This window comes from Pristiophorus japonicus, chromosome 11 (genome assembly GCF_044704955.1).
Source record: "Pristiophorus japonicus isolate sPriJap1 chromosome 11, sPriJap1.hap1, whole genome shotgun sequence".
Lineage (NCBI taxonomy): Eukaryota > Metazoa > Chordata > Chondrichthyes > Pristiophoridae > Pristiophorus > Pristiophorus japonicus.
The window spans coordinates 146,895,144-146,908,693 of record NC_091987.1 but is presented as its reverse complement, the minus strand read 5'-3'; positions in this window follow the sequence as shown (position 1 = coordinate 146,908,693).

The following is a 13,550-nucleotide window of genomic DNA, read 5'->3' as shown; positions in this document are numbered from 1 at the left end:
GGGACTAAGGATACCGCCTTGCCACCTGGCTCATGACCCCCCCCCCCTCCGGAAGCCTCAGACAGATGCCGAGCATGGCTACAATAACAGCCATATAGCCACACGTAATATCATGGAAAAGACAATTGGAGTGCTGAAGCAGCACTTACGATGCCTGGACCACTCTGGAGGCAGCCTGCAATACCACCCTGAGCAGGTTGCTGAGTTCATTGTGATGTGTTGCATGTTGTACAACTTGCAACCATCATGAGGGGACAGGAATTGCCACAGGGAACTGCAGGGAGGAAGAGGAGGAGAAGGAGGACAAGGACATCGAGGAGGATAAGGAGCCTGGCAATGAACCCATGCCACCATCCCCCCCAACACCACAGGGGAAGCCTCATGGTGCTGTCGCAACTGCAAAACTGCTACGTCAGCAGCTCATAAATGAATGCTTTGCTTGAATGGTGAGAGTTACGTTTCACCCTTGCCTGGCCATTGTATGCAACTCTTACAATAATTATTATCCCTCATTTTATAAAAGTGAGTGAGACACTGCACAAGAATGGTTCAGTTGAATAAAATATTTTTATAAAATTTGAAATTTGGAATAAGTTTGAAAAAGTTAAAATTAAATAAATAAATCTTTTTAAATAAAATGAGAAATAAAATTTTTCTTAGAAGTATAACAAAAAACATTAACGACAACAAACACCCCCAACACCCCCCAAACCACAAACACCCATAACACCCCCAACAAGCAACAATTTTTAATCAAAATCGAACAATGAAAACTACAAACACCCACCCACCCCCCCCCATCCCTTCTACCTGCGGCTACCATTCCCACTGTTTCCCACCACCCCCCCGCCACCTCCACCTTACCCCCAATTGCTTTTTCCCATTACCCCTACCCGGGTTGGGACCATGACATTGTGCAGCAGAGCACCTCGAACGCTGCTGCAATGGGGGAGACGACAATGGCAGTGCCACATGTGGGGGTACTGGAGAAGCTTGGGGTGTTGAAGACCCGGCTTCAGAGTCGGAAGCAATTAATTACTCCCGACGCTCAGGGGCTGCCGCAATGGTTGGTATGACATTTTGGGGTGCAGTGCCATATGCCAATTCCATCAATTGCTGCATGGCATCGACAGAATCGGCGGTTCGCTGTACCACTGCAATGAGCTCCGCCATGCCTGCCAATTGACGTGCAAATTGTGCGGCGGTGTTCCCAGCTATGCCACCCATGGCCTGGAGGAGCTCTCGACCTAGGTCGACGCTCACCCTAGATAATCCCACCATGTTCAGGTCGGTGTCTGCCTGTCGTGGAGTATACCTGACCTGTCGGATCAACCTCCACGGATTCGGCACAGGGGCTGGAACACTCGGGGTGTGCTGACACTGCTTGGTCCCGCTACTTACTCCGATAGGAACCCAGCAAACCCGACGAGGAAGAGGTGGTCGCAGGCAAAATAGACTCCCGAGTATCCTCCTCCTGCACTTGTTGTACAATGACCCCCCCCCCCCCGCCACAACACCTTGAGGAGGGTCATCCGCCCAATGTATTCTTCCTCAGTAGAGTCTCCTTCAGAAATCCAGACTTGATGGACGGAGCCTCCAATGGCCTGGACAGCTTGCTGCTCCTCCTGTGCAACTAGAAAACATAATATGAGTGGTCAGCAGCAGGGGAGGGGTCAGGGTGACATAAGTATGCTCACGTTGCGCAGGCTTATCTAGAGCACCACCACTACTGCATTATATGTCGCCGAGAGACAATACAAGATCACAAGAAATAGGAGCAGGAGTAGGCCATTTGACCCCTCAAGCCTGCTCCACCATTTAATAAGATCATAGCTGATCTGATCATGGACTCAGTTCTACTTCCCTGCCCGCTCCCCATAATCCTTTATTCCCTTATTGCTCAAAAATCTATCTATCGCCGCCTTAAATATATTCAATGACCCAGCCTCCACAGCTCTCTGGGGCAGAGAAGTCCACAGATTTACAACCCTCTGAGAGAAGAAATTCCTCCCCATCTCAGTTTTAAATGGGCGGCCCCTTATTCTGAGACTATGCTCCCCTAGTTTTAGTTTCCCCTATGAGTGGAAATATCCTCTCTGCATCCAACTTGTCGAGCCTTCTCATTATCTTATATGTTTCAATAAGATCACCTCTCATTCTTCTGAACCCCAATGAGTATAGGCCCAACCTATTCAACCTATCTTCATGTCAACCCCACATCTCCGGAATCAACCTAGTGAACCTTCTCTGAACAGCCTCCAATGCAAGTATATTCTTCCTTAAACTTAAAAAGATTGCATCCGCGCATACTCAAAGAAGCTAGGAAAGAGATAGCAGAGGCAATTGTGTGTTATATATATATAGATATATATAAATTCAATAGATAAAGGAATATTGCCAGAGGACTGGTGGACAACTAATGTTATTCCTATATTCAAAAGCGAGCTAGAAAAAATCCACTGAACTATAGACCAGTTAGCTTAACGTTGGTTGTGGGAAATATATTGGAATCTTTACTCAAAGTTGTAATATAAAAACATCGAGAAATGGATTTCAGAAGGGATGGTCCTTCTTAACCAATCCTTCTATACAGAAAGAGTAGACAAGGGTAATGCATTGGATGCAGTGGGGGCAGAGGTACAAAGGGATCAAGGGGTACAGATTCATAAATCATTGGAAGTAGTAACGCAGGTCCAGGGTGGCGGCCCCAACCTGCGAGAGACCATCAGTGGCAGGTCAGGGCCATAAAAGGAGTGGCGAGAGGCGGCCCCTGGGCAGCATGGCGGTGTACCACTTCAAGGTACAGCGCGAGCTGGTGCAGGAGGGCGACGGCAGCAAAGAGTGATGTAAAGTCCTGACCCCTCAGTACAGATTCATACGAGGCATGTAGTGAAGTCAAGGTCACTCTGGACCTGCACCTTTATTTCACAGCTCTGGAATGCTGCACTTGCCTGAGACCTGTCCTTATATACCTGTCTCTTGCAAGTGCAGCCCTGGTGGTAAGGTACACTGGTGGTTACAGGTCATATCTTATTACAGTCATGTATAGCATGTTAGGATACAGTTATATATAATAATGTAAGATACATGACATCACCCTCCTCCAAGGTCTTACTGTCTTTATAGGTTCAGTTTTTCAGGTGGTCTACGCTCTCGCGTGGAGCATCTGAGTTGTGGTTCAGTTGTTTGCCTTGGTGTCTGATTTTCTTTGGGTGTGGTTGCTGGTATCTCGCCTGGGCTGTCTGTTTCGATTGGTGTGATTGTTGTTGACTCGCCTGGGCTGTCTGTTGGGATTAACCTTTCCTCAGGTTGTTCCCTCTGTCTGTCCACCAGGTGTGGTGCGAGTTCCACATTGTAGTCTGCCTCTGGTTCCGCAGTGTTGTTGGTAAATCTGCTTTTGACTTGGTCTACATGCCTCCGGCAGGTTTTGCCATTGTCCATTTGTACTACCAGTAGCCTGTTTCCTTCCTTGCCCGTTACTGTCCCTGCAAGCCATTTGGGACTCCTGCCATAGTTTAGTACAAACACTTTGTCCCCTATCTCATTCCATCTCCCCCTCGAATTTCTGTCATGGTACTCAGTCAGCTTACGGCGCTTTGCCTCAATGATTTTGTGCATGTCTGGGAGGAGTAATGAGAGCCTTGTTTTTAAAGTCCTTTTCATCAACAGTTGAGCGGGGGTGGGGGGGATCCCAGTCAGTGAGTGCGGATGAGATCTGTATGCCAGCAGCAGTCGCGACAGGTGACCCTGCAGCGTGGGAACTTGGATTTTAAGCATGCCTTGTTTAATGATTTGCACTGCTCTCTCCGCCTGGCCGTTGGAGGCCGGCTTGAACAGTGCCGTCTTGACGTGATTTATGCCGTGGTCAATTATAAAGTCTTGGAATTCTGCACTGGTGAAGCACGGACCATTGCCACTGACCAATATGTCAGGGATTCCGTGCGTTGCAAACATGGTTGTGAGGCTCTTCACAGTGGTGAAGGTTGTGCTCGAGTTTAAAATGGTGCATTCGATCCACTTTGAAAATACATCTACAACTACGAGGAACATTTTGCCCATGAATGGGCCCACATAGTCTACGTGCACCCGCGACCATGGTTTGGTAGGCCAGGGCCAGGGGCTCAGTGGAGCCTCCCTGGGGGCATTGCTGAGTTGGGCACAAATGGTGCACCTTTGGACGCACAGCTCCAAGTCCGCGTCAATACCAGGCCACCAGACGTGGGATCTGGCTATGGCCTTCATGAGAACGATCCCCGGGTGCTCGCGGTGGAGCTCCCGGACAAATGCTTCTCTGCCTCGCAGATGCATGACTACTCGGCTGCCCCACATCAGGCAGTCTGCTTGTAGTGATAGCTCATGCATGCACCTGTGAAAGGGTTTTAATTCCTCGGGGCAGGCATCGCGAGCCGCTGCCCAGTCACCAGTTAGGACACATCTTTTTACTAAAGATAACGTGGGGTTGCTGGCCGTCCAGGGTCTGATTTGGCGAGCTGTCATGGGCGAACCTGTGGACTCAAAGGCATTGATTGTCACGACTATCTCACAGTCCTGTTCGTCAGCCCCTTCCGTGGTCGCCAGGAATAGCCTGCTGAGCGCGTCGGCACAGTTGTCTGTGCCTGGTCTGTGCCTTATGATATAGTCGTAAGACGCCAGCATGAGTGCCCACCGTTGAATGCGCGCCGAGGCGTTGGCGTTTATTGCCTTGCTCTCAGATAGGAGGGACGTGAGGGGCTTGTGGTCGGTTTCTAACGCGAACTTGGCCCCGAAAAGGTATTGGTGCATCTTTTTGACACCGTACACGCACGCGAGCGCCTCCTTCTCTACCATTCCGTACCCGCGCTCCGCCCGCGAAAGTGACCTGGAGACATAAGCTATGGGTTGTAATTTGCCCGCACTATTGACATGTTGCAAAACGCACCCGACCCCATACGCTGACACATCGCATGTGAGAACTAGCTTTTTACCTGGGTCAAAGAAAGTCAAAACACTGTTGGAACACAGAAGGTTGCGTGCCTTATTGAAAGCACGTTCCTGGGCGTATCCCCAAAACCAATCGCACCCCCTCCTGAGTAGCACGTGGAGAGGCTCCAGCAGCGTGCTTAAGTTCTGCATAAAGTTCCCAAAGTAATTGAGTAGCCCGAGAAAGGTGCGCAGTTCTGAGACATTCCGGGGCCTGGGTGCCAGGCAAATTGCTTCGGTTTTGGACTCTGTTGGGCGGATTCCATCAGCGGCAATCCTTCTGCCCAAATATTCAACCTCGGGTGCGAGAAACAGGCACTTAGATTTCTTGACTCAAAGGCCTACCCGATCCAACCGCTTTAGTACTTCCTCCAAATTACGGAGATGGGAGTCGGTGACCCTGCCCGTGATAAGTATGTCGTCTTGAAATACAACCAGCCCCGGGATGGACTTGAGCAGACTCTCCATATTGCGCTGGAATATGGCAGCTGCCGACCTGATGCCGAATGGGCATCGATTGTACATGAAAAGGCCTCGATGTGTGTTGATGGTGGTGAGTAGCTTGGATTCCTCGGTCAATTCTTGCGTCATATACGCAGATATGAGGTCTAATTTTGAGAAAAGTTTACCTCCAGCCAACGTGGCAAATAAGTCCTCCGCTCTGGGCAGCGGGTACTGGTCCTGTAGGGAGACTTTGTTTATGGTAGATTTGTAGTCCCCACAGATTCGTACAGATCCATCAGGCTTCATGACTGGGACGATGGGACTTGCCCAGTCGCTAAATTCCACAGGTGATATAATGCCTTCCCGCAGAAGCCAGTCTAGTTCATGTTCAATCTTTTCCCTCATCACATAGGGGTACAGCTCTGGGCTTGTGATGGACCGGTCTAGCATACTGTGTGATGTAGATTTTGACTTTGGCCCCTTTGAAAGTGCCCACACCTGGCTGAAAGAGATGTTCAAATCGCTTTATAACTGTTGAGCAGGAGGTCCATTCCTCTAATGACATGGCATGGACATCATCCTATTTCCAGTTTAGTTTTGCCAGCCAGCTTCTCCCCAGCAGTGCTGGGGGGTCTCCGGGGACAATGCACAGTGGAAGTCGGTTCACTGTCCCTTTGTGTGTGACAGAGAGCATGATGCTGCCGAGGATTGGTACGATTTCTTTGGTATAGGTCCTAAGTTTGATGTCGACCCTTGTGAGTTTTGGTCTGTCTCTTTTATGCGGCCATAGTTGTTCAAATTGTTGAGCCCCCATGAGAGATTGACTCGCTCCCGTATCCAGCTCCATGTTGACAGATATCCTATTGAGTAGGACCCTCATCATTATAGGAGGTGTCCTGTTGTAGGAGCAGCAGCCATTGATCGTGTTGACCCGCTGTACACCGGTGTCCCGGGTACTGTCTCCACCATCTTCTGGTCCGCTTTCCGACCCATCCGATTCGTATACCAGCCGAGCTGCCGTTTTTTTGCACATGCGGGCCAAATGCCCTGTATATTCACAATTTCTGTAAACAGCCTGCTGAAATCGACGTCCCCTTGATGAGTGCCCACCCCCACACCCCCAGCACAGACCTGTTCCATTGTTCAAAGTGTTTCCAAAGAATGAGCTGCGTCTGGCTGATCTCTCTTGAGCTTCTCTCAGTTTGTAGTTGATTGCTCACATTGTGGGTTGATGAGGTGTGAACGGCCGTTCCTGTGGCCCTTGATGGCTTCTGCCTGCAGTCAAGAACCTGTTCTTCCGGTTTTGTCTGTGTGTGGGGTTAGCAGCTTGTTTAGTGCTGTGAACTTCTTGTTCCAATATTTCGTTAGTTGTCGTACCTGCATTGTAAATTAACCTCGTTTCTTCTTCCCCTACCAAGAATGTCTGTACAACCAGTGCTGCTGCCTCTAAGGTTAGGTTCTTGGTCTCAATATGCTTTCGGAATATGCCTGTGTGACCTATTCCTTCAATGAAAAAGTCTCTCAGCATTTCTCTCCTCAGTTCATCGAAGAACTCACATAAACTAGCCAACCTCCGAAGTTCCGCCACGAAGTCGGTTATGCTCTGGCCCACACAGCGTCTGTTGTTGTAGAACCTGTGTCTGGCCATGTGTAGGCTGCTCGCTGGCTTCAGGTGGTCTCTTACCAGTGTGCTCAATTCTTCAAACAACTTGCTTGCTGGTTTCTCGGGTGCCAACAGATCCTTCATTAAAGCATATGTTTTCGAGCCACAGCTGGTCAAGAGATGGGCTCTTCTCTTGTCTGCCTTATCGTCGCCTAACCGGTCTTTGGTTACAAAGCTTTGTTGGAGCCTTTCTATAAAGTCCTCCCAATTGTCTCCCGTATTGTACTTTTCATCTGATCCGTTGTTCGCCATTCTGTGGATTCTGTAATCCTGTAACCCGTCGCCACTGTAAAGTCCTGTCCCCTCAGTACAGATTCACACGAGGCATGTAGTGAAGTCAAGGTCACTCTGGACCTGCACCTTTATTTCACAGCTCTGGAATGCTGCACTTGCCTGAGACCTGTCCTTATATATCTGTCTCTTGCAAGTGCACCCCTGGTGGTAAGGTATGCTGGTGGTTACAGGTCATATCTTATTACAGTCATGTATAGCATGTTAGGATACAGTTATATGTAATCATGTAAGACAGGTGACAAGGGATGTCATCAAGGTCCAGGTCGGTGACTAGAGCGCGGGCAGATACAGCAGGAGCGGCGAGGTTGGAGCGAAGGAACAGCGAGAGACTGTAGAGGGATGTGATTGGGACCCGGGAGAGGCGTGAGTTCAGGGCCAGAAGTGGCGAGGGCCTAGGGGCAGCACTGGCCAGCCCACACTGCGATATGTGCGCGCACTAAGCCCATGCAGCAGAGCTGGACTCCAGTTATCTTGGGTAATCCTTGCCACTGGACCAAGACCTAGCTCTGTCAAGCCCGTGTGGTGGCTGGTGTGCAACGGCCACCCCACGTTAAAAAAATCCACGCACAGGCATCTTCCACCCTTCAAGATGTAGTTCGGGATCTGGAATATTAGATCCTTCATTGAAACACCTGTGAACTCATCCCTTGTTGGCGTGGAAGCAAGTCATCTTCGTTTCGAGGGTCTGCCTATGATTGATGATGAAAAAGTGCAAACAAAGCACTGGGGTTCATTTCTAGAGGAACATAATTCAAAAGCAGAGAAGTTATGTTAAACTTATATAGAATCTTGGTTGGACCACACAGTGCACTGTGCAGTCCTGGTCTCCATATTATAAAAAGAATATCGAGGTACTGGAGAAAGTGCAAATAAGATTTACAAGGATGATCTCAGAACTGTGAGAGTACAACTACCAAGAAAGATTGAACAAGCTGGGCTCTTTTCTCTAGAGCAGACTGAGAGGTGACAGCTGTGGCTCAGTGGGCAACTCACTCACCTTGGTGTCAGAAGGTTGTGGGATCAAGTCCCACTCCAGGAACTTGAGCACATAAATCTAAGCTGACACACAATTGCAGTGCTGAGGGAGTCCGATGTTGTTTTTTAGATGAGACATTAAATCAAGGCCCTGCCTACCTCTCAGATAGATGTAAAAGATTCCATGGCACTATTTCGAAGAGCAGGGAAGTTATCCCCAGTGTCTTGGCCAATATTTATCTCTCAATCAACATAACAAAAAAACAGATTATTTGGTCATTATCACTGCTGTGTGTGGGAGCTTGCTTGTGCGCAAGTTGGCTGCCGCATTTCCCACATTAAAACAGTGACTACACTCCAAAAGTACTTCATTGGCTGTAAAGTGCTTTGAGGCGTCCGGTGGTCATGAAAGTTGGTATATATATGCAAGTCTTTCTTTAATGGAGGTCTTTGAAATTATGAAGGTGTTCGATAGAGAGGATGTAGGGATAAGATTGTCACTTGTGTGGGAGTCCAAAACTAAGGGCGATAAATATAAAATAGATAAATACATTAAGGAATGCAGGAGAAACTTCTTTTCTCAAAAGAGTGATGAGAATGTGGAACTCACTACCACATGGAGTAGTTGAGGCGACTAGCTTAGATGCATTTAAGGGTGTAAAGTCCTTACTCTACAGTATGAAACCACACGAGGCACATTCTGGGGACAAGGTCACTCTGTGACCTTAACTCTTTATTCACAGGACTCCAAAAACGATGACCCTGCGTGGGACCTCCCTTTTTATACCTGTGTGATCAGGTAAGGAGTGTCTCCCACAAGTTCACCCCTTGTGGTCAAGGTGTGCATCTAGGTTGAGTGTATACAGTAATACAGTGGTGTTACATTGTGGTTACATACATGACATCATCTCCCCTCCGCCCAAAGTCTTATTGCGATCATAGGTTTAGTCTTTCAGGTGGTCTACGCTCCCTTGTGGAGCGCCGCAGTTGGGGCTCTGGTTGTTGGACACTGACGTGAGTGTCTGCCACCTGTGGTGATTCCGGCCTGTCTGGGTTGACCGCAGGGACTGTGCATTCTTCTGATTGCTCTTGTTGCTCGTTCACTGGCGGTGTTGTGAGCTCCATCTCATGGTCTTCTTCAGGTTCCTCCGTGTCGATGCTGAACCTGTTTTTTACTTGGTCCAGATGCTTACGGCATATCTGACCATTGTTGAACTTTACCACGATGACCCTATTTCCCTCTTGGTCAATTACAGTGCCCTCAAGCCATTTGGGCCCCATGGCGTGATTGAGGACGAATACAGGATAATTTATTTCTATACATCTCCTCCTTGAATTACGGTCATGGTACTCGTTTTGTGACTTGCGCTTGCCCTCAACTATGTCGGTCAGGACTGGGTGAATGAGGGACAACCGAGTTTTGAGTATCCGTTTCATTAGTAGCTCTGCGGGCAGGACCCACGTGAGCGAGTGCGGTCGGGATCCATAGGCCAGCAGGAGACGCGATAGGCGGCATTGTAGGGAGTGTCCTTGAATCCTGAGCATACATTGCTTAATGATTTGAACCGCACGTTCCGCCTGGCCATTGGAGGCCGGCTTGAACGGCGCACTTCTAACGTGGTTGATGCCATTGCCCGACATAAACTCTCAGAATTCGTAGCTTGTGAAACATGGGCCATTATCACTAACCAGGATGTCCGGCAAACCATGGATTGCAAAGATCGCACGTAGGCTTTCCACGGTGGTGGATGACTTGCATAAATTAAGAATGATGCAATCGATCCATTTCAAGTACACATCTACCACAATAAGGAACATCTTCCCCATGAACGGGCCCGCATAGTCAACTTGAATGCGTGACCATGGCTTGGTGGGCCAGGGCCACGGGCTGAGCGGGGCCTCCCTGGGGGCATTACCCAGCTGGGCACACATCGTGCACCTGTGAACACAGTGTTCCAGGTCTGAATCAATTCCAGGCCACCAAACGTGTGACCGGGCAATGGCCTTCATCAGCACAATGCCTGGGTGCTCGCTGTGGAGTTCCCTGATGAATGCCTCCCTGCCCTTCTGGGGCATAACTACCCGACTGCCCCATAGTAGGCAGGCGGCTTGGATGGAGAGCTCATCCATCCGTCTGTGGAACGGTCTGACCTCCGCATGCTCCGTGTGTGGGTGCCCAATCCCCAGTTAGGACACATTTCTTAATCAGGGATAGGAGGGGATCTCTGTTTGTCCAGATTTTGATCTGGCGGGCTCTGATGGGGGAGCCTGCGCTGTCAAAAGCATCGACAGCCATGACCATCTCGGCGCTTTGCTCCGCTACCCCATCAGTGGCCAGTGGAAGCTTGCTGAGTGCGTCAGCGCAATTTTCAGTGCTGGGCCGGTGCCGGATGGAGTAGTCATAAGCAGCCAGCGTGAGAGCCCATCGCGTTGGCATTGATAACCTTGCTGTCTGACAACAGAGATGTTAATAGCTTGTGGTCCGTCTCTAATTCAAACTTCCTATCAAAGTGGTACTGATGCATTTTTTTTACACCGTAGACACATGCTAGCGCTTCCTTCTCGACCATCCCATAGCCCAGTTCTGCTTGAGAGCGCGATCTGGAGGCATAAGCCACAGGTTGTAGTTGACCCTCAGCATTGCTCTGCTGCAACACGCACACAACCCCATAGGACGATTCATCACATGTCAGAACCAATTTTTTACAGGGGTCGTAGAGAGTCAACAACTTGTTTGAACAAAGTAGGTTTCGCGCCCGATCAAAAGAACTTTCCTGACAGTCCCCCCAAAACCAATCACAACCCTTACGCAGGAGCACGTGTAGAGGCTCCAACAACATGCTCAAGTTCGGCAGAAAGTTCCCGAAATAGTTCAACAGTCCCAGGAATGAACGCAACTCTGATGTGTTGCAGAGCCTTGGTGCTCGTCGAATCGCCTCTGTTTTGAATTCGGTGGGCCAAATCCCATCTGCAGCAACCCTCCTGCCCAGAAACTCAACCTCGGGAGCTAAGAACACACATTTAGACTTATTGAGTCGCAGGCCTATCCGGTCCAGTCGGCATAGCACCTCCTCCAGGTTATGGAGGTGTTCCTCGGTATCTCGACCCGCGATGAGGATGTCGTCCTGGAATACGATCGTTCCAGGAATGGATTTAAGCAGGCTTTCCATGTTTCGTTGAAAAATCGCGGCCGCTGATCGAATGCCAAACGGGCACCTGTTATTAAACGAACAGTCCCTTTTGCGTGGTGATGGTGGTCAGTAGTTTAGATTCATCGGCCAGTTCCAGGGTCATATAGGCTGAAGTGAGGTCCAACTTGGTGAACAGCTTGCCGCCTGCCAGCGTGGCGAAGAGGTCCTCCGCTCTCGGGAGCAGGTATTGATCTTGTAGGGACACCAGATTGATGGCGGCCTTGTTGTCGCCACAGATCCTGACAGAGCCATCTGCTTTTAGGATGGGAACGATGGGGCTCACCCAGTCACTGAATTCAACAGGCGAGATGATGCCCTCTCTCCATAGCTGGTCCAATTCGCTCTCGATCTTTTCCCGCATCATATACGGCACCACTCTGGCTTTGTGGTGCACTGACCTGGCGTCCGGGGTGATGTGTATCACTACTTTAATGCCTTTGAAAGTCCCGACGCTAGGTTGGAATAGTGAATCGAATTGTTGTAGGACTTGTGAGCATGAACTTCACTCCACAGATGACATTGCATGAACATCCCCCCATTTCCAGTTCATCTCGGCTAACCAGCTCCTCCCCAACAGTGCGGGACCATTGCCCGGGACAATCCAGAGCGGCAGCCGATTCACTAACCCATTGTGTGTGACAGCCATCATTGCACTGCCTAGCACCGGAATGATTTCTTTAGTGTAAGTCTGTAATTGTGTCTCAATACGTGCTAATTTGGGTCTACTGGCTTTAAGTGGCCATAGCTTCTCAAATTGCTGAACGCCCATGAGTGACTGGCTGGCCCCAGTGTCCAGCTCCATGCATTCTGGGATACCGTTTAATAAAACCCTCATCATCATTGGTGGCGTTTTGGTGTATGAACTGTGAATATTCGCCACATGGACCCGCTGAACCTCGGCATCCATCGATTTGCCCCAAAAGTCATCCTGCCTCACAGAACCCTCTTCTGGTCCATCCGCCTCATATATTAGTCTGGTTGCAGACTTCCTGCACATTCGAGCTAAGCGGCCACTGATATTGCAGTTCCTGCAGACAAACTGTTGAAATCTGCAAGATCCAGCTGAGTGTTTTCCCCCACATGAGTTAAAGTTTCCATTGTTGGGAACAAAGGGACTATGGCCAGGCATTCCGCACTGACTGTCCCTTTGACTGCTCGTAAGTACCCTATTAGTGGGTGTCAATGGCCCCATCCCGGGCTGCATTGTCCACTGTGATGGTGTGAATGTCCGTTCAGCCTGCCATTGTCTCTGTTGATGTCCTACTCTGGGGTCTATTGCTGCCTGGGGAGTGTTGGACAGCCTTGCCTGCCTGATGATGTTGACTCCCTGATCCATCGCTGCATTAGAGGCAGAATTGCACGCATATATTATTTTCGGCTCTTCCTCCCCCACCATGAAAGTTTGAGCTATCAACGCCGCCACTTCCAAGGTCAAATCCTTTGTCTCAATTAATTTGCGGAAAATTCCCACATGACCGATGCCCTCGATAAAGAAGTCCCTTAGCATCTCCCCTGTAGGAGTCTGTGAACTTACAGAGGCTGGCCAAATGCCGGAGGTCCGCTACGAAGTCCGGTATGCTCTGTCCTTCACGACGTTGGTGGGTGTAGAATCTGTGTCGGGCCACATGTATGCTACTCGCCGGTTTGAGGTGCTCCCCGATCAATTTGCTAAGTTCCTCAAAGGTTTTGTCCGCCGGTTTTTCGGGTGCTAGTAAGTCCTTCATGAGCACGTAAGTCTTTGGTCCGCAGCTGGTCAAAAGATGAGCCCTTCACTTGTCGGCTGCTGCATCCCTCAGCCATTCTTTCATAACGAAGCTTTGCTGAAGCCTCTCGACAAAATCGTCCCAGTCTTCCCCAACACTGTACCGTTCCTCTGTGCTACCGGTGGCCATTCTCGTGGGTTGTGAATTCCCGTTTCTCGTCGCCAATGTAAAGTCCTTACTCTACAGTATGAAACCACACGAGGCACATTCTGGGGACAAGGTCACTCTGTGACCTTAACTCTTTATTCACAGGACTCCAAA